Consider the following 25,864-nt stretch of genomic DNA (forward strand, 5'->3'; position numbering starts at 1 on the left):
CGTTTTCCACAATAGCAGCACCATTTAATATTTCCACCAACCATGAGAGAGCTCCAGTTTCTCCCCATCTTCACCAACACTTGTTATGATTGCACCTTTGGATTATAGTCATCCTGGGGGGCGGGGGGGGAACGTGGTATCTTCTGGTGGTTTTAATTTAACACTTTCCCCAAAACTAATGATGCTAAACCTCTTTTCCTGTGCGTGGTGTTCATTGTGCATCTTCTTTGGAGAGAAATCTGTTCGAATTTTCTTCACTCATGTTTAAATTGGTTTTTATTTGCATTATTGAGTCGTAAGTTAGAAATTTGGACGCCAGAACTTAATTAGTTTTACAATATATAAATAACTCCTTCCAGACACGGGAGTATCTTTTCACTTTCTTGCCCATCACTTCTCCCCATATGTCTGTCTGTCTGGTCCTCTAGTTCTAAGTTTGTCAGTTTTGTTTCTTTTCAAAACACTGACTTTTAGCTTTCTTTATATACCTTTTTATTTTTGTCAGTTTAATTTGATTTTTCCACTAAATCATGATTATTTCCTGACTTCTATTTGCTTTGTTTTCACTGCAATTTTTTTCCCCTACTTTCACAGAGAGAAAATGTGGGTTATTGATTTGATCGCTTTCATCTTTTTTTCAATATAGACATTCCCTGATATAAATTTTTTCTAAGCACTGCTATTAAGTTTTGCTGTTTTATGCTTCTGGTAAGTTTTCTTATTCCTTCCACACATTAGATATTTTTAATATATATGTGTATGCATATTTCCAGAAAAAAATTCCCTAACAGAGACATATATTACTTAATTATAATGAACTTCATGCTCCAAGCATGTAGTTGTAAACAACTGAAAGAGATGTTTCTATCCGCAAACAACATAGGAAATGCCAGTGAATGAGATGGAAGCAAGTCAGAGAGTTTGCTTGTAAAGACGTTGACTTGAAGGGTTCTCTTAAACAAGCGAAGCTAGAGCTGGATGTCTTTGTCTGAAGCTCAGAGAAGATTTGGGAGGGTAAGGTGGCAGCCATGAGTGCCTTCGAAACCCTGGGATCTGAGGATGTCATGGAAACTACGTAGAGAAAGTCTCAGGATACATTTAAGGGATGAGTGGAGAAACAGAAACTGAAAATGAAACAAATAGTGGAGTAACATATATCAACACAGACACATTAATCTCTAGTACAAATAAATACAAATTAAACACTCAAATATGCCATTAGAGTGCAAGTTTTGGGATTTTGTTTTGTTTTTTTCAATGGCTGTACCCATAGCACATGGAAGTTCCTGGGCCAGGCACTGAATCCAGGCCACAGCTGTGACCTGCGCTGCAGCAGCTACAGCAATGCCAGATACTTTAACCCACTGCCCTGGGCTCAAAATCGAACCCATGCGTCTATAGTGACTCAAGACACTGCAGTCGTGTAGTCAGATTCTTAACCCCCTGTGCCATGGTGGCAACTCCAGAGTGCAAGATTTTTAAGAATATAAAATAATTCAAGTTGGATATGTACAGAATAAATGCATAGATAGCATAAAATAAAGATGGATCATTTGGAACAAAATTCAATAAACAATAGAAATAAATATTTTTCTCACAAACTTCTAAACTAAATAAATCAAAGATTACCAAAGGCACTTCTTGACTTTCTTTTTTTCAATTTAACTTAATTCCTATGTTGGCTCTTACTCATCATACACAATAAAAAAATACTTCTGGCTTGATGAAAGATTTTTATTGAATTTTTTTTCCCATCACTGTATTTCTTCTACCAGGAATTGTGAGATTTTATTTCTGTTTTGTTTTTATATTTCCTATTTTAATAGCATAATATAAAATTACATTAGGGAAAAAAATATATATATATGTACTAGAGTTTGTTAGTAGAATAGAGTGGGAAAGAGGTAGGATGTTTGTGGAATGTGTTTTCAGAAAGTTTTGAAAGAGGAAGTGGAGAGGCAATACCAGTGATTCACCTATATCAGAAATTCTATTTTTTTGTTCTGCACTAATAGAATTTTTTCTCTTGAATTCATCCCATCCTAAGAACTGGGTTTCAATATCTAATATTCTAAAATCTGGAGAAATAAGAAAAAGCAAATAAAATGAGACCTGCAAAATACATTTCCACAGCCATTATTTCTTGACACTTCCTGCATAAGGGCGAGTTAGTTGAGGCTTTTCTTTGTAACGTAGAGTGTAATTCTTTCCTTTTGAGCAAGTATGGCCCTCTGTCCTTGTGGCAATTCTGCACTGCTCTCACTACCCCTCTCGTGAATTCCATGACCTCAAAACACTTTTTCTTATTGAAGTAAATTCCAAAGCCTGTGATAATCTGATTTCTTAAAGGCGGTCCAATTTTGTGCTCGTCTCCTATCTTCCAGATAAATAAAAATAAATATTTGTTTCCTTTAAGGGCAGTAATTAGAGCAATTTTTGATAAGTATTCATGTATCAAAGTCGAAATCACCTCAACTACACTATTTTGTGCTGTAATATTGTCTTCACAGAATGGCCAAGTATCCATAGAAATATTATGTTTAAAGGTCGGTTGGTAAAGGCTTACCAACCAACTCTGTAGGGGGAAAAATACCTGATTTATACCATTTACTAATTCTTGTGGTAGCAGTACTTCCACTGCAGTCAATTTCAAGCTACCAGGATGCTGTCACGGCACGTAGAGTTGCATAGTCTTGCACAACTGGTCCTTCTGAGGCTGTGCATGCCAGCTGCAGCAGGCCACTAAACATTGATTAAAATACGTTTACAAAGTTATCTCTTCTTCATTAATGCTGGACAGTGAGAGGATGACATCGCTTCTCTAATGTCACAGAGAAGAATGAGATTAGGTCTATGTCAGTCTTTATCTGAGAGCTATGCCATGCACTTCCTATAAATGCTCTATAACAGGAGTTAGAAAATGGCATATGTGCCACATCCCACCCTCACCAGTTTTTGTATCAGCTTGTAAAGCAAGGCTCTTATTAACTTTTTAAATAGTTGAAAATGATCAAGAGGAGAAAATTTTTGATTGACAAAGATTGTATGGGATGCATATTCAAATGTGCATAAATAAAAATCCATACCCATTTTTCTACGTATTGCCTGTGGTCACTTTCACACTCTGGTGGCAGCTGCTTGTCACAGAGAAGCTCTGTAAGGTCCTGAGACCCTACAATATTTGCTGTCTGGCTCTTACAGAAAAGTTTTGCCAACCATGTTCTACTATAATATATACTCTGTCTTTAAAAATGTTATCAATTGTTTTAAAAATATTCACTTTGTATATCATTGAACTATTTCATTAGTATATGTTATATTAAAAAAGAATATTATTACTTTACACTCCATCATATGGACACCTTGTAAAAACCAGACTGAATCCTGAATCCTGAGTATTCAGGAAGTTAAACTGAATATTTTACGAGTAATAACTCAAATATGTAATTATATATTCATTAATAAATATGTATGTGTATATACATTATATATATTATGTAGATAATACACATACATTATGTGTTATATAAGTATATACATTTTATACAGATCTATACATTATATATAAACATTAATATATTGTATCTATACATATATGCATATGTATATATTTTAAATAATATAGCACCCATAGGAATAACATAAAACTCTATAATATCAAAGTGATTTTAATTGAAGTGTCATTGCAAGTTGATCTACCAATACAGATTTGGATTATTTTGTGGAGTCAGCCAGCTTTCCCGTCTTTCTCATCCATCTACCCAGATCCCCTTCAATTCTGGTCCAATTCAAAAAGATATTATGACTATGGACTAAGAAGAACAAACACAATGAAAATTTGAGGCAAATGAAGTTGCAAGACTGAGCAGTTATCTGTGGATGGAGGAGAATAAAATAAATCTGGGAATGCTGAAATAAACTATGTAACCCCTAACATGTTTGGGAAGGATTGTCCTGCACACTGGAACTCTGAAAAGATGAGATCCAGACAGGATTTTAAGAAATCCAAATGTTAAGTTATCTGCTGGAGTTCCTAGAGACAGATCTCAAATTCACAGACAGCAAGTGCTCAATAAATATTTCATGAGTGCTCTGTGATATTTTTCTTGATACTTTAGTTGAACCTCTGAACCCACACAACAATGAATTATTACTCTATATAAAATGTTTCCCTGTCTGCATAAATTGGATCACCTGTTACAAGGTGGATATATTATGTTCTGCTTTGCTTGGTTTCTCCATTAAGCAGGTGAATGTCCTCCCCTGTTCTTTCAAATGGACCTGAGACTGTGTCTTTGTCTGTTCTGGCTGCTATAAACAAAAAAATGCCACAGACTGGGCATCTCACAAACAACTCTCAAAGCCTGGAGACTGAGGTCCAAGATCTACATACCATCGTGATGGGGTTCTGGTGAAGGACACTAATCTCATTCACAAAGCCTCCGTCCTCTGACCAAAACACCTCCCAAAGTCCCCCGCCTTTTACTGGCCTTATTTTCAGGGGCTAGGATTCCAACACGTAAATTTTGAGGGGCCGCAGCATTCATATCCTAGCAGGCAGGGTTGGGCTCTGTCTTGAGAAGAGAGTGAGAAGACCCGGGAGTTGTGTCTTTTGTTCAGGAATCCTGTCCGTGGTGGTTGAGAATGAAGATCTCATGTAGACCCAATATGAGACACAGAAGTCAGGTCTCGTTCAAACTCCTGTTTTCCTTCGACTCCTAGATCCAGTGTACTTGTCTTCTGAGTTTTTGTTATTCACATTTTCCTTCTCCACCTCAAACGTGACCCTTTTTGTCCCATATGCATCAGGCAGTTACCACTCTATAAGCCATGCAAGACAAGTAGATATTTTAACATGTTCATGGGGAAAAAGCTTTGTGAATGACCTTTCCAGCATCTGAAATACAGGAATGATGTAGAACAATTCCTTTAAATTGCATTTCCCCCTTAGTTCTTTCTCAGCTCTTTTCAGCCTGCTTTCATTCTTCTCCTCCTCCTTTGCTGAATATCCAGACATTTTCCTTCTTTACTGATCCTCATTCTCCTCAGTATATATCCCCTCTTTACTGAAATCTTTCTACCCCTTTTTTTTTTTAAATTCAGGTGATTTTAGTGCTCTTGGAATCCCAACTTACAATTTCTCATTAATCCTCTCCTGCAAAAGAGTGCCTTCTCGCCTTAGCTAAATTTTCTTTTTTAATGCATTCGAAGGTTACAAATAACAGGTTATGTTTTCTCTTTTCAGAATCGTTTTCCTACTTTGGTGTAACATATGAGGTGCTACATCTGATTATTCTTCCAATAATTTCATCTTATAGCATGAATCCGAGTTGGTCTCCTTCTCTTGTAAAAAACATAATAGAAATAAATAGACATAAATGTAGAAGATAGAACATTTAATAAAATTCTGGATCCATTGTGAGTGTATACTGGAACTATTAAAAATGAAGTAGGGACTTGTGATTTGCCTGTGGTAATGAATTTCCTCAACATGGCATAAAACTTCAGACAGAGCAGGACCGTCAAAGTCCAATGCAGTAAATATGACGGCTTTTTTGTTTGTTTTGATAGTTAATTTTATCAAAGTCTGTGTATTAGAAGAGTGTATAGATCATAACCCAAGGCACCATTATTATACAATGTTGAGAGGGGCAATTTGGAAGAATATTGCCCTGGGAATGGGAGGAATGAAAAAGCATCGGTTGTTGCCAAGTCTTAATGGTTCATTATATACACTAATAAAGAAATATAAATACATAACATTAAAAGCAACACTATAAGGTCAATATAGCTATTAAATATTTGGAAAATCACCAAATAATATTATTTGGCACATAATAATATTATTATTTGCTTATTTGGCACATAAGCAAAATGGAAATCTGTGAAGCTAAATTATAATTTTATAATGTATAAACAAAAGAAATAAGAAATGGTAAGTATTTTAAATCATCATCAGGATTTTTTTTTCTCTTTTTATGGCCACACCCACAGCATATGGTGGTTCCCAGGCTAGGGGTACAATAGGATCTGTGGTCAAAGCAATGCCAGATCCAAGCCAGGTCTGCGACCTACAGCACAGTTTATAGCAATGCCAGATCCTTGACCCACTTAGCAGGGCCAGGGATCCAACCTGTGTCCTCATCTTCACTGAGCCACGATGGGGACTCCATCTCAGGATAGTTTTAAAGTAGTTTTTGACTACACAAAAAATTGATCAGGGTTAATATTTTTATCTTGTTTTAGTAAAATATATAATCTTGTCAAACAAAAAGTTCATTAATTTTTTAATAATGAAGAGATAAACTTTGGTTTTATTATATGTAATATTAGAGTATTTATTCTTAGAAAGTGTATATTAAACATGATTTCAAAATGCATTTATATATAAGGAGCATTTTTGAGGCTGCTTCTAACTTGGAGAATAATAATTATAGGGCTGTAGACCCTATTCCCTTAATAAAAAAAAGGAAAGATTGACATGGGAGTGTATTTATACACCCACTTTAATGACCTTTAATTTCGTAAGGGTCACTCTACACAGTGTGTTTTCTGTGTTATTTTAGTGGCAAATCCTTTAGCTGAAATTTTCCATGATGATTTTGATCAAAAATATCAAACTGTCTCAGGACCCTTTCAAATGCATAAAAATCATTGAGAAATCCAAAAAACTCTTCCCTGTGGAAGATTTGAATCTATGCATGTACGTGTGTGTGTGTGTGTGTTTACCACAGTAAAAATTAAAACTGACAATTTTTAATATATGTATTCATTACTACATTTTAAAGAACAATAAGCAAGTTCATTATATCCGGGCATATATGACATTTAAACTTTAATGATTTTTGCACATTTCCTTAATTACTATTTGGCTTTAGAGAAGGTACTGAATTCCCATAGCTGTTCATGCATGGAATCTGTTGCAAACTGTAGTTTTGGAGAGCCACACAGATGTATTGAAGAAATGAGGGTGGTTGTAGCATTTTCAAATAATTGTGGATATTATTCTTAGATCCTACACCAAAATTCAACAAGTAGTAGATTCTTAAAAGTCAGTTGTAATATAGAATCTGAAAGCATGCAGTGAACATACTGAAATCTATCACGTTAAATTATTTGATCTATTCTGTACCTTTGACGGATCTTCTACCCATGCACACAAAATCGTGTTAGTTATTTGAAAAATACTGGTTCACTCAGTCGTGAGCATCTCCTAACTGTTGGTGCATTTCCTTATATAATCACGAAAAATCCCCTTCCTGATTATCATCATTGGAATCGTAAGAAAAGTCAGTACATATTGGGAAGCTGTCAGTCTCTTGGTGGCAGATACACATCTTCCAAATTCCTAATTTTTACTTGAAAGCTAAAGTTTTCACATTGTCATTAAATACATCAGTTTACCATAAAGAGAGAGATTTATTTTTTTCGGTTTTGGTAACAGATATGCCAAATATTCAAGTCTGAGTAAGGCGGTCTGTCAGTCGCTCTCTCAAGTGAAAATGGTTGCCATGAAAAGCTTGCAACCAATACAACCGCACAAGGGCGGTCCAGCGAGCAGCACAAGTGCGTTATTCCTGTGCTCATCTGTTTTGACATAATGTGTCCTGAAAATTGAGATCCAGTAAATTTGTTTTTAATACCTCACTAAGAAAAATTTAAGGAGTTCCCGTTGTGGTTCAGTGGTTAACGAATCCGACTACGAACCATGAGGTTGCAGGTTCGATCCCTGGACTTGCTCAGTGGGTTAAGGATCTGGCGTTGCCGTGAGCTGTGGGGTAGTTCACAGACACGGCTCGGATCCCACGTTGCTGTGGCTCTGGCGTAGGCCTGGGAACCTCCATATACCACGGGAGTGGCCCTAGAAAAAGGCAAAAAAAGACAAAAAAAAAAAGAAAATTTTAAAATGAGTATACTTTCTGTTGTATAAGCGTGAATCAGAAAATAATATGTAACTACTAGTACATCCTTGATTTATGCCATGTTTCCAGCCATCATTTACCCACCATTGTTTTGGACACTCTCAGTGCAAAGTCCACAGAATACAAAGGAAAAATAATGTCTTTCTATGTCCATGAGAATCTTTTTTGTTTTCATTTGGCACACACTTTACAGGGTCTTGCTTCCCTTCCCCACTACCCGCTTCACCCACACCAAAGGGCTAGTGGACCACTGTTTAGAAAGTTGCTCTAGGTCAATTTCAACTCCTTATAAGGACCTGCTAGGCCGGAAGACAAATCGCGAGGCTGTCACACAGGGCACGTCCCTTCTTCCTCACCTTCTCTCTCTTGCCTCATGCAACCTCTGATTTCAGCGAAGCCCAGGCTGCACCACCCTCTTAGCCTCAAAAGGATGTAAGCGGAAGGAATGCATGACGCTTCTGAATTGAACCTAAAGAAAGAGGAACACCTGCCATCGACATTCTCCTCTTCTCCCTGGCTAGAATGCAAATGTGATGGCTACAACGGAAAAATTATGACAGGAAACGCCATATTAAACTTCGCAAAGCCCAATCCCTTTGAAATGAGCTCAAAAGTCCTTGATGGTTTGTTTGTACGTTTATTTGAGAGAAGATGAAATTGCAGTTTTTCTACGCCAATATTATTTGGCTTATGTTACTGCAGTCAAACTTGCATCCCAACTAATAAAAGGACCTTACTGTATGGCCTCCAAATCCTCTAATATTGCAGAATGTGTGACTTAATTAAAAATGGCATTTATATATTAATACAAGGGAATTTGCTGAGAGCGATTTTATATGAAACTGTATGGAAAAGTGAGGGTATTAATTTCCTTTCCATTTCTACATTACAAAAGAATTTGTATTATTTTTTATGTTTCACCCACTCTGTGATGACTCACAGGCACTTGCTAAGTAATAATGATCAGTAAATGTAACAGGTTTAATATTTAGACATCTTCAATGTGTTATTGAGAAATGTGAAAAATAGAGCAATCACAAAAGAACTCAGCATGTGGACGGTGCTTACATAACCCTTGTTTAACATGTACCAAACAAAAAAAACATTTTTATGTACAGATCAATTCTAATCTATTAGTGATAATCTTCAAATGCGTTTTCAAGTGCTTCAGAGTAAGAATAAAATGAATGCTGTAAGAAACACTTAGTTACTTGTATAGAATAACTCCTATTCGAATTTAACTGGATTCTGATTCCAGAAAGCCAGTGAGACGAATTTTCAAGAAGAAAAAAAAATTGCTAGGTGTGCCCCGTTATCCTTGGTACAGGGCCACTTCCAAACACATTTCAAAATAAGCAAATGTAGTTCTTCCTCCCATGCTACCACCTTTCACCTAACTCGAGTTGGCCTGTGTTTCAGCTCTCCTGGCTGGAAAATGTCCTTATCTTTTAACTATAATGTTCCTACTTCGACCTTCAGTGAAGGGCTCATTGCATGATTTTTCAGCTTATTCGATCTCAATAAACGTTAGCTGAAAATAATTCTTTAAAAGAATTCAAATTCATGCTTAGGTATGAAAAGCTCTTTGGATTTTAAAATCAATGGTGTGATAGCCGTAGAATGCTTCAATTTGAGGCATTTTAGGCAGAGTACAAAAAATAATAAAATAAAATTAAAATTTACAGGATTATTGAGCTGTACCTGTTCTTCTTAGCTTTTTTCTTCTTTTTTCTTTTTTCTTTTTTTCATGGATGAAAGGCCATGGGGAGCAATCAAAGAGCTTATCACCTTGAAATTTTGTCTGTTAAATGCTGTCAACAGCCCACAATCTATACAGGAAAGAGATCCACATTCAAACATAAACGCTCTCCTTTCAGATAACTGATTTAGATAATATTAACAGAATCAAAAGGCCCTGCTCCTTCTGGAAATTTTGTGGATGTATGCGTATGTGTTTATTTATTTATACATTTGTGAAATTGAGCAAAGTTATCAGTTCATTATAAGTTTAAAGTAAATATCTTGTAGTGTTATCTTATCCTTCCTTTCATTTTTTTTTTCTTTTAATTTTCTGCCCTGAGGAATAGGAAGCCAAGAACCAAGGGGAATAGTCTTGAGTATAACACATCTTCCAAGTAAGAGAGATGTGTTCCTTTTTTTTAATGTGTTTAACTATGCACATGTCCCTGCAGTACCCCCTACTCCATCTTCGTGGCATTAAAACAGTCTTGCAGGAAAGGGTTCATGTCGTTCCCAAATACTTTTGCTCCCGTACCTCAGTGGAGGTGCCGGCTTGAATCATCAGATTTGACAACAATATAGTAACAATATAGTAACAATATAGTAACAATATAGACAGCTCCAGAGAACTACCTTAACATTTAAGTTAACTGTCTTGAAAGAAAAGTCCTATTCATAGAATCTTGGAAATAATGTCTATAAAGTGGAAGGTTAAGCCCCTCCCTCCCACAACACTTTACAGCCCGATTTCAAGTGAATGTTACTTTGTAGCAACCATCAGAATCAGGTTCTCTTCTGTGTGTGTGTCTTTTTAGGGCTGCCCTTGCACCACAGCATATGGAAGTTCCCAGACCCGGGGTCCAATCCGAGATGGAGCTGCCGGGCTACACCACAGACACGGCCACACAACATGGGATCATTTAACCCACTGAGTGAGGCCAGGGATCAAACCTGCATCCTCATGATACGTATTGGTCGGGTTCGTTACTGCTGAGCCGCTAAGGGACCCCCCCAGAATCAGCTGCTTATTTGATGTTGTCCGCAGGTTTGTGCCACAGAAGTTACTTCAATGGTTCTGCTCTGAGTCTTCATTTTCTTCTAAGTTGATGATGGCCCTTCATTGTGTTCCACAAAATAACTTGCATCTTATCATAGATTAATATTTGTTTCTAAAATAAATACATCAGCCCACATTTCCTGAAAGAGCCATAGTCAAGCACATTTGGAGACTAGAGTTAATCTAAACTTTTGACAATGTACACATGCATACCAACTATTTGATAATGTCCTACCATTAGGAAAAAAGTAGATTTGTTAAAAATTAGGATTTTCCAGAGCACTTTTGCATCCTACAATGCCTGTTTACTTCTCCAAGTACACTCTTGGAAAAAACACTGTACCACCATTTTTCACCCCATCCTTAGAGCTTCTAGAATTGTCTACAGTTCTAATGTAATCGCCTCAGTCACCATAAAATATTTGATAATTACTTTGAGCTGAAAATGATTTTTAGAAGTTCTTTGCTTTCTCCTTAGATGGCTTCTGAGTGAGGTATCAATTCTTGGCAAATGATTATTTTAATTACTTTCTCAGAAAGACTTGGAGATTACTCATCTCATCTCTATACAAGAAAGAATAGCCTGAAATGGTCCTACAAATCAAATGCCAATTTCTTTCCTAAAACACATTTTTTGTCACATTTCTTTTTTTTTATAAACTTGAACATGGCAATTTTCATCCTAGCAGCCTGCATGAGATGGAGGGTTGTATTATATGCAGGCTTTCTTGTGACAGGTAATTGGCACACGAAGTTACATCTTGGAGGGAAATAAGTATTGTGGAGTGCAAGGAAATAAACTGATTATTTGCTGACATCATATTAGCCATCAGTTGTTAACCATGTGTGGAGCATAAAGTGGGAATCAATATAGATTTCAGGATACAGATGTTTCTCCAAATTTTATAATGTTATTGGCAATAGAACTCTTGGAATAGATGTACATACAAACTTTACGTATATTTAAATCAGGGTTGAGAATCAGTCTAATTTCTGTTTGAGTCACTTCTAAAAATTTTTACGTATTTTATGGAATAAATGGATGTATGTTTACTTTGCCAAAATAAATAGGAAGCAGAACATCATCCACTATCAGAATGCTGTGGTGGTTTTGTTATCTCAAATAAGAAACCCAACCTGTAAATCAGAAATATTATGTTATCCATGAAACTTTCCTCCTGAATGCTCCATTAAATGTTGTAGCCAGAAGTAAACATGATGTAGGCATGACATGATTTAGAGTAGAACAGAATTTTCAAATGTCTTACTCTATAAAAAATGTAATAGTGTATACATAAGAGAGGAATATCACTCAAAGTGTTTTCTTATGCGCAGTTCAGTTTTGTGTGAATAATACTGGAGGCTTCAATGTGTGGAGATGAAATAGGTTATATTAAAAGTGACACTCATAAATGTATTGATAAAATAGTATTTGTCCTAAACCCTTTACCCTTAATTTGGTAACACCTTGTAGAGGCAATGTACAATCTCGTTTTTTTTTTTTTTTAATTTTTGTTAGAGTATAGTTGATTTACAGTTTTGTGTCAATTTCTGCTGTACAGCATAGTGATCCGGTCATACTTACAAACACACACACACACACACATATATATATTCTTTTCTCATCTCATCTTCCATAATGTTCTATCCCAAAAGACTGGCTCTGGTTCCCTGTGCTGTACAAATGGACTTCATTGCTTATCCATTCTAAATGCGACACTTTGCATCTACCAGCCACAAACGCCCTAACCATCCCACTCCCTCCTTCTCCGCCATCAGCAGCCACAAGTCTGTTCTCTATATCCTTGAATCTGTTTCTATTTTGCAACCTTTAAACTCAGTTTATTTTATAATCTTCCTGCTGAGGACAGCAAAGCACCAAAGTAGCCTTCCTTGCCTCCTTTCATCAGTATTCTATTACATGTATTCCTCACATGTGTATGTATGTATGTATGTTTCCATGTTGACATATACACACATACAGGCACACATATAGAGCAAGTCATTAAATGGTATGTGACCAAAACCCAGAGTTCTTTTCCTTAAGCATTAAAGTAAAACATCACTTTCTAAAAGCAAATGGCTTTTTGAATCAAGGATTAAAAAAAAAAAACAACAACAACTAAATATTACGAAGATCTACACTAGTTTAAATCCCTTACACTGGAAAAGGAACAGGTAAACAAACTTTGAAGCCCTTCATCTGAGGCGGCCACGACAGGTTAAAAAGTGAGTGAATACATTTCAAAAATCAATGCCAGTTAAAATCAAAATCCCTATCTCACAATCCAGATGCACTTCAGACAGCAGCAAACAAAACAACACAAAAGAACACCGATGTGACAAAAGAACACAGGAGAAAATGAAGGTCAGTTTGTTGTGGTTGTTCTATTAAACCCAGCAGGAAGACTTCATGTAGCTTTCCAAAAGGAAACGAAAAAGATCAAGTCTCGGGTAGTATCTTGTATTGATCCGAAGTAAAATTAGTTCATACAAGCGAGAACGTCATTTGTAAACAATCTTGAAGCAAAATGGAATGTAAAGAAAAGCTACCAATTTTAAGGGATATATATATATATTTATATAATGGATGTGTGTGTGTGTGTGCGCGTGTGCGCGTAGCCTCATCCTAAATACACACACACAGAAACATCCTTGACCATATGTTAAAAACATAACAACAATACACGATTATGATTTAAATACATGATTTTCATTTCAAAAATCCCATTGAAATGAATGAAAAATCACTGCCTGAAGCTAGGGAAGCATTCAGTCAATATGCAAGAATGTGGAATTTGAAAGATATCCTGCAGGAAACAAACAGGAATGAGGGTAGAGCCGATCATTTCACAGTTTGCCACACTCGGGTGAAATAGCGACCTAGTCGCAAATAGAAGAGACATTGAGTGTCCTCCCTCCGTACCCCTTATTGCAGAGCCACAAAAATATGATAAAGGGGTATGATTTGGGGGTTGACATGCTAATGAGAAGCGTCGTGTATTAAGCACAAATTAGGAGTCAAACACATCTAAGAGCCTTACCTGTTTTTGTTCATGTAATGCAGTGTTACAAGGTAGTTAATGCTATTATTCAAAAAATCCAATTGCGGAAACTGAAGTCTAGTTAATCTAAACAATTGCCCAATATTATTCAATATTAGTATAACCAACAATATTATTAAACTAGTGATGGCAGAGCTAGTATCCAAACTCGGGTAGTTTGGCTAAACAGCTTGGATTCTTAATCCACAGCCCTGGTGCTTCCCAAATTTGTGGTGTTTGTTAAAACAGGGCTCCCAGCTCCTGCTCATCCATAGCTGCTAAGGCATTTGAGAGGCTACTGAATCCATGCAAAAGCATGGGGTCATGAAACGGAATCCTCAGAAAATAAGAAAGGTTTGGTGGGGATTCAAAATTCTGATTGTGAAATTTAAAACTAAAAGAAAGGCAGTGGACTGTTAGAGAAAACTGAATTGGTTTATTAGAAGAAACTCTTAAGAAACTGAGTCATAACAGTTAAAAAAAAAAGAATGGGAAGATGTAATTTATTGGGGGGGGGAGAAATGTACATGAAAATCATGGAAAGTGCATAATAGAATTTCCATAAAAAGACACCTGATAGCTATTTGAGGGAGAAGGGGAAGAAGGAGGGAGAGAGAGAGACAGAGAGAAGACACGGGCAGGGGTGGGGTGGGAAGGCACTTTTCTTATAAGACGTGAATTTGGATGAAATGAAGACCCAGCACCAAGCAGGATGTGTCAAGAAAGATGGTGCTGTGTAGAGGTTTCTGAATTCAGGTCAGTCGTTTTTAGCCAGTCCATGTCAGTTCTTCCTAGTGCTGCGGGGAGTTTTAAGATTTGTCTCCTTTAAGAGCCAACCTATTGTATGCACGGATGCAAAAGAAAAGGCAAAGCCGTGCACTCCGTCATCACGGTCCATCCCCCCTGCTGCCTCCCAGGATGACAACCACATCATTGGTTTATCGCAGATCAAGGCTTCTTCATCTCCAGATGTGGGTAACTGAAGGCAGACACAGCTAGAGGCTCTTTCTGGATCACAGTTTAGCTTATTTCCTTATTTTTTAAAATTTTTATTCATTTTTATATGTATATTTTTTTCTACTGTACAGCATGGTGACCCAGTTCCACTTACATGTATACATTCTTTTTTCTCACATTACGTGTTCCATCAGAATTGACTAGACAGAGTTCCCAGTGCTACTTTAGTGTCTATCATGCTTCCCCTGGAGAGAGCCAGAGGAACAGGGCACCTTGTCAGGATACCATAAACTGTACTTACGTAAAACCAAATGCAACAAGCCACTCTAACTACAAGAGGGAAGCCCACTTGCGGCTTTTCTTTTTTTCCAAGACTGCGACAGCAAAAGAGGTTTTTTTTATATATATTTCTTCACTGGCAATGTAACCTAGTGAGCATGGGGAAAAAAAATTAATGTGCAGTGCTAAAATACTAAAGCATGGAAGATCAATCAATGGCATTTTGAGAAGAAAAATAGTTACTCAAGAATTTGAGGCATAATCAGGTGGTTTCCTATATAACAGGAAATAAAAAAAATATGACTCCATGTAATGCCTCAGATATTGTAATCTCCAAATATTTTTTCATGAAAATATTACTTATTAAGTTGAGATTAATAGAATGATTAATTTAAGAAGGTATGTAAACATTTTCCTAAAATTAAAAAAAAAATTACCTTTCGATTTCAGACCAAGAAAAGAATGCCTGCTATTGCTTTTATTATTTACTCTTGTCTAGGAACTTCTGCTAGTAAAATAAAGCCTGAATATGGAATTAGCAAAAATAGAGATATTAATATTTAAAAGAATGTATGATTATTAGTTGTAGATGGTATGATTATTTTTCTAAAAATCTTCCAGAGAATCAACTAGAGTAGAACATAAAACCAAACGTACACAATGTTCAAACAAACGACTTAATCTGCTAGTTACAAGATAGTAAAATTAAAAATCATTAGCCTAATAATAAATGAGCAAAGTTAGTAAGAGAATATCATATTAGGATATGAAGGGAAGTTGTGAATAAATGAAGAGCTTAGCCATGTTTCTGAATGGAAAAAATCTTATAAAAATACTCTTTTCCCATAAAATAATGTTTAATGCATCATTACTGAAAATTTATCTGGAAGAAACAAGTTAAGCAAAAGTGGAAAATATTTTAACAAGGGACAATGATAGGAGACAAGCATCACTAAATATTAAAATATATTCTAAAGAAATAGGATACTGTTTTTAAAGTGTCCTGACTACGCTACTGAGTAGCCACAAGAAATCACTTTCTCTCCGATTGTCTCAGTTTTCTAACTATAATGTGTGGGTAATAAAAGAACCTACCTTATAAAAGTATTATGAGAATTAAACTGGCTTATATATGCAAAGTCTCAATATTTTATTAAACCCCTCAAAAACTATCCCTTTGATAATGGTACTGATGGTGAAGGTGAGGATGCTACAGGCATTCAGTAGAAAAGAAAATACCGTAAAGCATAGAAATAGTCTCAGGTATATGTAACAATTTGCTTTATGATTGTAGCAATGGGGGAGGGGAATGCATGCAAGCACACCCAGGGTAAAGTTACATTAATTTTCTGATCTTAACTTAAAAAGCAGAGACTTACTAGGCCATTTTTAAATTATGATTTAAAAATCATATCTAATAGGGTTAAATATTTTAAATAAAATTTCTGAAGAGAAGTTTTTTAAAGGAAACTGTTATCTGACAGGAAATTAAGAAATCCACCCCTCATAGTCCTTGGATCAAAGAAAATCCAAAGGGGAATTGCAAATTCTGGAATGCATTAAAAGAAAGAAAATTTCATAGCAATACCTATTAGAACATAACAAATTCTGGACTCAGAGTAAAAATTATTGGTTTAAATGCCTTACATATTAAAGAAAAAAATTAAAAACTAGCGTTACGTAGAACCTGTAACCGTTTATTTTGTTCATTCAACAAATAAATATTGAATGTCATTTGTAGGAGCCAGAGATGCATCAATCTGCAAAATAAAATGTATTTATTTATTTTTTTTCCTGGAAACTTGGACTTAATGTTTTAGTGGGGTCAGAAAGAAACTAAACGGATAAATTATATATCATTATAGAAGGTCATGAGGGTTGAGGAGAAAAATAAACCAGAAAGGGCGATAGTTTCAAAGACGGTGCTTGCTTGTGTGTGTGTGTGTGTGTGTGTTATTTTCCCTGGAGTTGTCAGCAAAGACTTGAAGGAGGTGAGAGAACGGTAAGTCAGGTAAATATCTGGGGGAGAGAAAACTACAGCTGGAGCGAATAGCAAGGACAGCACCCTGAGCTGCAGTGGAGTCCAGTGTGGAAGAAATTTTGGGGAACCCCAGGGGCTAGAAAGGATTGAGCCAGGAGATAATAAACAGGTAATGTGGTCAGAAGTAAGGGGTGGGGTCAGACAGCAGACATCAGGGAAAGGCGGTAAAATGGCCAGTTGGCAAAGCATCAAGATACACTATGTTCACAGGCAAGATTTCCCCAACCTTTAAAGACTAGAAAAGGTGTGTTATTTGTTTTTTCCAAACCACAGGCAACTCTGGAAGGCAACGTGTTTTATAAAGCCCACATAACTTTAATGTGAAAAAAAGTAATAGAACCTATAGATGAATGGAACCTATAGATGAATATGCTTCAATGTCTAATTTAATCATACAAAAGATAAAATATTTTTCTAGAAGTAAAATGACCACCTGGAGGAAAGGCTACTCAATATTGCATTGCAGTTCCCTTAGGATGCTAACGTCTCTGGTGTTATCACACGTGATGTCATTATGCTTTCATGGAACGCCGGACCCATCATCGCTTTCCATGCCCCAAACTTGGAATCACACTTAGAACCTTCTCCTCTCCAAGAGTCCTCACTTTGTTTTAGAATAGATGGACATTCACGATTGCAGTGTGGGTGCTGTGGATACCACTTTATTCTTTTATTTGTGCATTAAGTGTAGACACTACCTATGAGGCCCTTTAATACAGGGGGAAAAAACAAAACTTCCGTGTTTCAAAAGTTGTTGATTCATATGAAATTTCCTGGAATGTACCTGATGCATATTTATGGCTTCTATGACTATAAATTAATTGATATTTCTCTGCTATCTCTTGAAGAATCCTATGCAACAAGTGGTGATGCCATTTTGCCCCCTAAAAAGCTCCTATTTGTTTTTATGGACCATTGACACCCGAACAGACCAACTGGGCGTCATTCTTCTTGCTTAAATTTATAAGGCTTTAAGGCCCTTCGTTCATTCATAGTATCTTTAGCGAAGTTTTAAATGCTCACACCTATGTGATGTTCAGGCAATTAACTGTTTGTAATATACTCTTTAGGGACTGTTAATTCTAAAATTTTGTCGCCCAATTATCACTTCTTAAAGGGATATTCCTTGGCTATCACCTTGACTTTTGACTAAAAGGACTTAAAAGAGTCACAAGTACGCCTCAGTTGTGATGTTCAGCTGCAGTCAGGACACTCTGGCAGAGGGACCCATGTCCATTATTATCTGTTGGGGATTTATTCTGGTTCGCTGGTATCCATGCAGTGCTCTTCATTAAAGATGTCGAATTCAGCCCTAGAATATCTATAAAAGTGTGCATTTGTCGGGTGGAGGACTATCTCAGTGTTAGGGAGGTTCCTTGCTGAAGCACCACCCTCAGGATTTCTGCTGTTGTTCCTCTATCCACAAAGGCTGCTGGTCCAGCTTGTGTGCGCAGTCAGGAACGCTTCTTCAGGCTACCTTGGGAAAAAGATGTATTTGGTTTCTTACTTTCAGCTACAAGTCTTGACTAGCTCTCTTCCTTTCCTTTCTTCTTTCTTTCCTTCTTACCATTCTTCCTCCCTCCCTTTCTTCTTTTTTTTTAAGGTATAATTGACAAAACTGTAATATATATATATTTTTTTAAATAAAACTGTAATATATTTGAAGTATACAGTGTGAACATTTGGTAGACACTGGGAAAAACTCTCATCACCAAGTTAATTAACATATACACAACCTTATTATTAACATATACACAGCCTTATTATTGTATTTACTTTTTTTCTTTTTTGGTGAGAACACTTACATTCTAGTCTCTCAGCAAACTTCTATTATACAATACTGAAGTACCAACTATAGTCATCATGTTATATATTAAATCCTCAGACCTTATTCTTCTTGTAACTGAAAGTTTGTACCCTTTGTCTAACCTCTTTTCATTTCCCCCTTGCCCTAGTCCCTGGCAACAGCCATTCTATTCTTCAAATCTATGAGTTACATACATATGTGTACTCATAGATATATGTAAGACTTCACATAACAATGATACCATTTAGTAATTCTCTTTCTCTGTCTGGCTTATTTCACTTAGCATAATACCCTCCAGATTCATCCATGTTGCCAATGACTGAATCTATTTTCTCTTTTCAAGGCTAAATGGTATTCCATTGATTTCTGTGTATTAATTTTGTAGCCTTCAACTTTGATAAATTCATTGAGGCGTTTTAAAAGTTTTTTGGTACTGTCTTTAGGGTTTTCTAAGTGTAGTATCATGTCATCTGCAAACAGTGGTAGTTTTACTTCTTCTTTTCCAATTTGGATTCCTTTCATTTCTTTTCTTTGGATTCCTTTTATTTCTTTGCTGTGGCTAGGACTTCCAAAACTATGTTGAACAATAGTGGTGAAAATGGACATCTTTGTCTTGTTCCTGATCTTAGTGGAAATGTTTTCAATTTTCCACCATTGAGAATGATGTCAGCTGTTGAAATAAATGAAATAGAGACAAAGAAAACAATAGAGAAGATCAATGAAACCATTGGTTCTTTGAAAAGATGAACAAAATTGATACACCTTTACCCAGACTCATCCAGAAAAAAAAAGGAGAGGGCTCAAATCAATAAAATTAGAAATGAAGAAGGAGAAATTACACCTGACACCACAGAAGTACAAAGGATCATAAGAAACTACTATAAGCAACTATATGCTGATAAAATGCACAACCTAGAATAAATGGACAGATTCTTACAAAGGTACAGTGTACCAATACTGAACCAGGAAGAAAGTGAAAATATGAACAAACCAATCACAAGTGCTGAAACTGAACATGTGATTAAAAACCTTCCAAAAAACAAAAGTCCAGGACCTGATGGCTACACAGGTGAATTCTGTCAAACATTCAGAGAAGAAACTCTTTCAAAAAACAGCAGAGGAAGGAAGACTCCCAAGCTCATTTTATGAGGCTCCCATCATCCTGATATGAAAACCAGACAAAGATACCACAAAAAAAAAAGAAAATTACATTCTTTTCTAATAAAATTTATTCCTGAAGCAAAAAGTGAGCATTTTGATAGTTAAATTGTCTCAAGAATACTTCAATAACATATTATAAAAATTCCACTTGGAAGTTACATTTTTCCCCAGTACAAAAATATTTTTGAGAGGTTGTCCTCTCAGAAACTATTAAACTGTTAAATGTTATTAAAGTAAAAACAAAAACCCACTCAAATTTGTGTCTAAGGTCATTGCAGTTTTTCAGATGGTATCTTTCATGAAAAAAACCAAAAGGATGAATTCTGTAATTTCTTTCCCAAAGCCAACCATATAAAAATTAAAATATTTCTTAGCTCTGCCCTTAGTCCCAGCCAGATTTAAATTCTCAGTTTTCTCATTTCTTACTGGAATGCTACCAAATGTTTTATTTCCTCATAACAAATTAGGTTAAGTATCATTTCAGACGCTTATTGACTATTCATACAGCATATTTTGTGAAATGAATGCTCAAATGTTTTGTTCACTTTATCAAGTATTTCATTTTCTTATTATTGACTTCTAATAATTCTTTGTATGTTATAATACAAGTATTTTCTCCGACACAGGAATTTCAAATATATTCCCCCAGCATGTGTCCTGCTATTTCATTTTCTTAATGGTGTCCTTTGAAGAGGAGATTTTTAAAAATCTTGTTGAAATCGATTTATTGATGATTTTGTTCTATAGTTAGCACTTTCAAGTTGTAAGAAATCTTTGTCCAACAAAAAGGTTGAAAAGATTTTCTACAAAGTCTTCCTCTGGGAAAGAAGTCTTTTATATTTTATGCTTGATTTTCCCTTTTTATACTTGCTTTTTATATTTATTTCTTACATTTTTAAGCTTATATAGGCATATTTTTAATGACCGATATTATTTTCAATCCTCCCAAAAACTCTTTAAAATATACAAGTCATGTAAGGGAGGATTTATTATTCTGTTTTACAGATAGGGAAAATGAAGATTAAAATGTTAAAGAATATTCAAAAGATTACACAGTTAGAAAATGGTGATAAGTCTAGAATAGACTTAATGTCTCTGCAATTTTCTCTAACATTTGACAATCATCTCCAAATTCCAGTCTCAATCAAAATGGCGTGCATTTAAATGCAAGGCATAAAATCTTCTTTATTACTGGAAAATAACCAAGAGGTATATAGCAATTTAGTATAGATGAATAAATGGTTTTTTTTTAATGTAGGAAGCATCAAATCTATAAAAGATATTAATATCTTAATAGCAAAATTTGCACAGGAGACACAAACCAGTTGACATTGGATATTTTCATTAGTAAAATGAATTAGGTACAGTATGGAAGAATTGGTGCATTTAGATTAGGAGACCTGTGAAAAGCTGGCCTCATTTGAAGCAACATGGCATTAAAATGCTGAAGCGAAGAGACCCTTTCAAGAATATTTATAAGAGAGCCAGTGTATCATTCTGCACCTGTTGTTAAGAGGAGGTACAACTGCTCAAATTCCAGATTGAACTGGCTTCAAAGATTTTGAAAAATAGCCCCTCTGTAAGTTTCCCCTTCTTGTGAATAGAGATTTGTCCTTTATAAGGGAGTGGCAGACTATAGGGGCATTCTCTTCAGGAGACACCTGTGAAACTTGGCAAACTTAAATGTTTTAAGCTGCTGGTATGAATAGCTTTACAGTATGTGGGTAAAGAGGCAACCAGTACTGTCTGATGAATGAATCCACGGAATGCTAATTTTGTTATTCCCTGAATCGTGTGACTGACTCGACATGTAAGTGTTGTTTTGAAATACAGTTCACTTCTTCTCAGCCAGTTTGAAAACATACCCTTCAGCTTTGATTTCAGCATTTTAATTTAGAAAAGGCTTGTTGTGATGTTGAGAAAATATCAAAACTAAATTATGTCTGGCACTAAAATTTCTGATTTTAGTAAATAAAATTAACTTTTTTTTAATCTCAAATTAACTTTCAGGTATGTGGTAAAGTCAATAGTTAAGAATACGTTTATATGTGTGTATATACTCTTGTGTCTGGCACACTTTTATATGATGTGGGTATAAAAACACCCAGATAAATTACTTTTTCATGGCAGATGACCCCAAGAACAACAATAAACACATAATATCGATGATAGTATCAAACATAGGAGTAAATTTTACAATTTTAACCTACGTAAGTCTTCATTTTAGACTAATATAAGTACATTTTAAAATCCCAATCAATACGGTTTTTAAACATTAACGAAAATGTTTATATAGGGTTACAGCAATACAAACAACACTTGAAAAAAATAAAGTTTAAGTATAGAAATGCTTCTGCCATGTAGAACAAAATACAAAATACTTAAGTGAGCCCAACTTGGATATTCTTTTCCTAATGTTTTTACTCTGCTTCTTCTCCTTATTTGCTTGGTAAATTTCTACATAGCTATCGAGACTTTGTTGAAATATTGCCTCCTTTCCTGAAAATTTCTCTTAACCGCCTTTCTCTCCAGCATGTTAAGAATGGCCTTTCTGTGCTCTTCATTCCTCACTTAAGAGTTATGACATTTTTCTTATATTTATTTGCTTATGTGTCTGTCTTTCCAACAGATACTGAATCCCTCTGAGACAAGGATTGTGTCTTACCTATTGTGTAGCCCTTATAATGAACATTGAATACACAGTTACAATAGATGCAATATTGGATATAAAAAGAGATGGATAATGTTATACATTTATTGCCTGGAGAAAATCTTCACAGGGTGGGCTTATTTCACCTGCTGTAAGGTTGCAGATCTGGCTCAGATAGACTCTAGATATCACTTAACAATTAATTGGCATAGACCTCCCTCATTTTTTTACAGTAACTCAAAAATGTTTATTATTTTCCTTAAGTCCCCTACCCACCTTTCATTTTAGTGCTATTTCCTATGAGAAGATTTTGCATGGTTTGCTTCATATTAAAATATAAGTAAAATAAGGCATAGCATTACTTTGATAATCAGATCCTCAGATGTGAAAAAAAAAAGAGCACTTTTTTTCCTATGATGAAGTCTTTTGACGTTGATCCATCTCTTTTATTGAATGCAGAAGTTCCATGGTCAACTCTGGTCTGTATTTTCATCCCATTCAGTTTTAATATCATCTCTTTAGGATTTTTTTTTTTCCTTCTCCTTCACACTTGGGTAGATACCAAACTTAACATGGGTTTTCTAAGTCCCTCTCAGGTATAAATGGCCATTTGGTGGAACCCCAGCTTCATTTGTCTGTCCAAGGTGCTCCTTTGAGGGGTATGTGATTTAGACACCGGATCTGGTTGACTCATCTCCTGTTTTCACTGCATCTTCCTCATCTTTCCATTCAGGCCATGTAGATATTGTGTCCTTGCTCTGACCTTCTCAGTCCAAAGAAGGAATTGGGTGTTCTGCCAGACTTTGGGATTTCCATCTTTCTCTCTATGGCCTCTATTTTGCAAGACAGAGTTCTGCAGGTGGGCAAATGAACTGCTGGCTCCCTTTGCACTGATCCCTAAGCTTCACTAGGTTTCCATTACAAGCCCCCACCAATGTAGCTCTACACAGGGGACAGAGCATGGGAAGGGACCAACATCTGAGCTCTGGGTTTTCCTCCAATTTTCTCCTCTGGGATGGGGTTCCAAATCATTTTCTGTCTCACACATACATCTTGATAATGCTTGTTCAATGTCTGAACTGAAAAATCAATAATTTCATTCTTTGGTTCTTAATTTATGCAAGAACCTTTCGCCTCATTAGTCAGTAGTATGCTTAGCTGTCTTCATTGAGAGAAGGGTTCTCAAACACTAACTGGGGAAGAGTCAAATCTGCTCATCTAGATATCGTGAGGGTTTAGAATAATAGCTCAATTTTATCGAGTGTTTACTATATACCAATCATTTACAGGCACTTTATATAAATACACATTTTATTTGGAGTTGATCTAATTAAATTATTTTTTGAAAGTAAAGTGTTTAATAAATGTGTGATACAGAGCAAGTGTTCAGTAATTGGTGGCCATGATTATTCCGTGAACACTTCTTCCGTGGTTCTTCTGTTCTTAAATTTGCTTTCTACTAGTGTTTTGGACAGGTCTTTAAACATTTGTTTATCAGTAAAAATTGAGATAGGGATAATTATTCTCCTCAAATTATAGGACTCATGTAGATTATACGAAAAGGTACATGATATCTAAAAATGAATTTAGATGATGGAATAGAACAAAACTCGTAAATATATTGAAACTGTAAACTCATGCTAATTAAAATTTCAATGATGACAATAATGAATGAAGAATTATCTTATGAAGTTAAATATTTCAATAAATGAAATTATTCAAAAAGAGGAGATAGGAAGAAATGTTAAAAGTGTACTCTAGTAATGTGTTAGATAAAACCTACAACTAGTGCACTGCCAATGGGAATAGGAAAGAAAGAATCCATCTGACATTGACAGAATTGACAAGTTAGATGGCCAAATGTATGTCCAAAAGATGGTGATTTTTGCTAAACAATGCTTGTTGGACCTTTGACTACATTGCTGATTAAGTCATTGTTTTTGAAACTCCCTTTGAGTCTGGTAAATTGAGGTTATCAGACCTCAATAAAAACAAATTATATATTTTTTTAATTTAAATGAAAGCTAAAGGAAATGGAAAATGGTACAAACATCATATTTTGGATATTTCAGATTATAATATATATTATATATTATAATATTATTTTAATAAGATTGCATTATATTAGCATTATATTAGGATCTTCATCACAGAATATTCTCTTATCTTTAAAAAGACAGAAACATAAGGTATATGCCCCTTATTTAATTGAACGGATAGAAGATTTATATACACACAAACACACACACATACACACACACGCACACACACGTACATGTGTGCATATCTGTCTTGTCACTATTTCTGGGCTTAATTTTTAGTGCATTTGGTGGTAATTTTGTTCTGCAAGAAGCTAGCTATTATAGTAATGGGGATACTATTTTATTGTTTTATATGTTTATATACTGGTGTAGAGACACTAGAATTAGAGAAATATACAGACATTTTAACAAAATAGGCTGTAATGGCATATATTGAATCTTGTCTTACCATTTTCACTTATAAATATTCTAAAACATTCAAATCAAATGAAGAATACAGACTAAGGTAGAATCAATTAATCATTTATTTATAATTGATAATCTATTCTTTTCCATAATCACAATTTGTGGTGACTGCATTGACACTCTTGCTTATCTGGGAGCTATAATCTAAAATCAAAATGTGAGATGCAAATACCATTGGTCATTATATGAAATGCCAGCATTTTTGTAATCGGTATGGCAAGTGCTGTCTCCAGGGAATGCAAAGTATACAAATTTATAATTTCCAGTTACTCCTACAGTATGACCTTAATTTCCAAAAGTGGTTTCTGATGCCCCTTCATACGAATGCATACAACAATTAAGTACAACCACATTAAAAATAACAACACATTTCCAAAAAGTTTGGAAACAAAGTACCATCTTCATAGGACTAAAACTAAAGAACCCCAAGTTCTATGATGCGAAAAGCATCAAAGCATGATTGGAACATGGAGCATCACCAGAAGCTTTTCCATAAAAGTGCTTTATGAAGAACCTTAAACAAAATGCGTATCTTATTAAAGACATTTCATTTAAATATTCTATAATGGCAGCATTATCGATTCTCAATTTAAATTGAGAATTTTTCATGGCAGCTCTTATGGATTAAGTCACATAAGATGCATTTCTAATGACAAATACTATAATGCCTTATGGAGATTAATTCAAGAAAGACCATGT

The 25,864-nt window shown here is 35.3% G+C and overlaps 1 protein-coding gene and 1 long non-coding RNA gene across 8 annotated transcripts in view; one reads left to right on the plus strand and one right to left on the minus strand.

Moving 5' to 3' along the window:
* BRINP3 (BMP/retinoic acid inducible neural specific 3) overlaps window positions 1-25,864 on the plus strand; it is a 407,019-nt gene that overhangs the window by 342,066 nt on the left and 39,089 nt on the right. The window lies entirely within an intron of this gene.
* Window positions 16,753-25,864, minus strand: part of LOC110255624 (uncharacterized) — a 197,836-nt gene continuing 188,724 nt past the window's right edge. Inside the window, exon 6 of the long non-coding RNA XR_014817284.1 lies at window positions 16,753-18,513. This is a non-coding gene — a long non-coding RNA (uncharacterized LOC110255624). The remainder of the gene's footprint in view (window positions 18,514-25,864) is intronic.

Source organism: Sus scrofa, chromosome 10 (genome assembly GCF_054392235.1).
Source record: "Sus scrofa isolate SSC_HxYL_T2T_F1_AM1 chromosome 10, Sscrofa_HxYL_maternal_Yorkshire_Landrace_v2.0, whole genome shotgun sequence".
Taxonomy (NCBI): Eukaryota; Metazoa; Chordata; class Mammalia; order Artiodactyla; family Suidae; genus Sus; species Sus scrofa.